The sequence below is a fragment of the Cynoglossus semilaevis genome, chromosome 15, assembly GCF_000523025.1.
Source record: "Cynoglossus semilaevis isolate Cse_v1.0 chromosome 15, Cse_v1.0, whole genome shotgun sequence".
Taxonomy (NCBI): Eukaryota; Metazoa; Chordata; class Actinopteri; order Pleuronectiformes; family Cynoglossidae; genus Cynoglossus; species Cynoglossus semilaevis.
Window position 1 is genome coordinate 16,873,259 of NC_024321.1, and position 2,289 is coordinate 16,875,547.

Sequence of the window (2,289 nt, forward strand, 5' to 3'; positions counted from 1 at the left end):
GAGATGGACATGTAACAGATCATTCAGTCAATATGACCAAGCAAAACAAGTTCACTTAATAAAGCTAGGAAAATGCAAATCAAGGATGCAGTCGTCAGTTGTTTTTTTTTTCCATCAACCTCTTTGGCTGTGAGCAAAAGGAAAATTAGAATCAAGAATCAGAAAATCGCCCCCTAGTGGTGTGAACCTGCACGCAGTGAGATTTCTGCCATTTGGAGCAGTGGCATCGCTCGTGTGGTCAAAACCTTAGGTGACCGAGTGCCGCCACAAACAGGCGAGCGACCGTAGAAAAATGACCTCATTTGGAAAAAAGAAAAGAGTGAACCCAGAGTGAACTTCTCCTCCAGAAATCTCAGCTAAGCTCCTGCGTCGGAGCAAACAGATTCGGTCGTTTAGCTTTTTCATTCGTCACCATGGTGATCCACACATGTCACTAACACACATGTAAAGAACCTACGGAAGAAAAAAGAAAAGGAAAATGAAAGAGAAAGAAAAAGTTCCTCAATTCCTTCTGACTCCAAGAGTTTTTACCCAGACTTCCTTAAATCGTGGCAACGAGTGAAAGCAACAAACCTGACGGACAGAGGAGAGAGAGAGAGAGATAGAGAGAGAGAGAGAGTAATGGGGGGGGGATCTGGCCTTTGGACTGAACTGCGACTGAGATGACGAGCTTTCTCTCTGTTTTGAGTCTTTTGGCTGTGATGTGATGGGGAAGTCCTGAGACACAGTGCGGCTCTAAGCTGCTGGCATAGGAAACGGGCGGGCTGGGCAGTCCACAGGAGGCCAGAGTCAGGCTGGATTACGACTGGACTGGTTGGGTCGGGTTTGGATTGGCATCTCCCTGGTGGATGGAGGAGGTTCTTACAGTGCAATGGAGCTTCTGGCAGCGTGAGGTTCGGTGAGAGGAGCGCGTCGGCCAAACGCGGGACCGCGCCCTCCGAGGTGAGAGCCGATGCCGCGCAAAATGACCCTTCGTCAGGTTGCACGCGGACACACACATACACACACACATACACATACACACACTTCTGACACTACGATGTCATGGCAGCACCCTGGACACCTACAGAGAAATCTGGAGTCGCTCTCCCTCGACAGAACTCTAACACTCCCGTGGACACAAGAACGAAACCACAAGCGACCCACAGGCAGCAAACCAGGACATGGATGACCAATGTGTGTTCATCTGGAAAGATTCATTCAGAAAGAAAAATCATCAGAGGAAACTACCCTACACATCCGATTGTGTCAGTGACTAGATGTCCCTGTGAAACGAGTGCTTCGCATCGATCATACTCATGTAAACAGACACCTTTTACACAGGAGGAATCAATATTGCATGATGACATAATCAGATCACAGTTCAAAAGGTGGAAGATCCCAAATCAGAGAAAAACCTAAAACCAAAAGAAGGAAGAGGGTTGGTCTCTATATAAAAACGAGGAGTTTTTATAAGAAAGGCTACAAAAACTCAATGGGACCTCCGACTTCAGCATACAGCAAAAGGCACCACAATATTATTCTATTTATCTAACTCGTGAAAAAATTGGCACGTAATTCTCTTTTTTTTTCATCTCTCATAATGCTGTAAATCAAAAAACTTTACATATAAATACCCCCCGTTATAAAAAAAGTCTTTGCTGTTAGCTAGTAGACAATTTTTGCTGAAATGAAAATAAATATTTCATTTGTTTAGAATATCTGTCTGTTATACAAAATAAAAATATTTCTCCTAGGTGCAGGTCTCTAGTCCAATGGTCGTGTGAACGATTAACATTTCAACTAGCTCTAGAAGCACACTACCCTCACTTGCAGTAATTCCACATTGCAAATCCCGGACTGATTACAGTGATAGTAAGAAAAATAGCCAGACTTTTGGGCCAGGAACCCAAATCATGTTTTATATATTTCTAGTATGATTCCCCTGAATCTGTGGGGCTCTGTCATTTTTAAGATACTTTCTATATCTGTGATCCATGCATCTTCTGTGTGACAACAAAAACAAACAAACAAACAAACAAAAAAAAAACCCAAACCAAAAATCAACTCTACGTATTGGAAGTGAACTCTAATAGGGACACCAATTTGTCTGACACAGCATTATTCTCCTCAGCCAGCTGGAAAGCGTCTCTGACCCTGACGTACATCCGAGGCGGACGAGCCTCTGACGCGGTCGGCCTACTCTTAGTGTGCTGCTCGGCGGACTCGTCCGGACGCGACGCCTAAATCCGTCTGCAAGTTGCTTCTGAAGGTTCGATACAGGAGTGAGAAAGACAAAAAGGTGAGGGA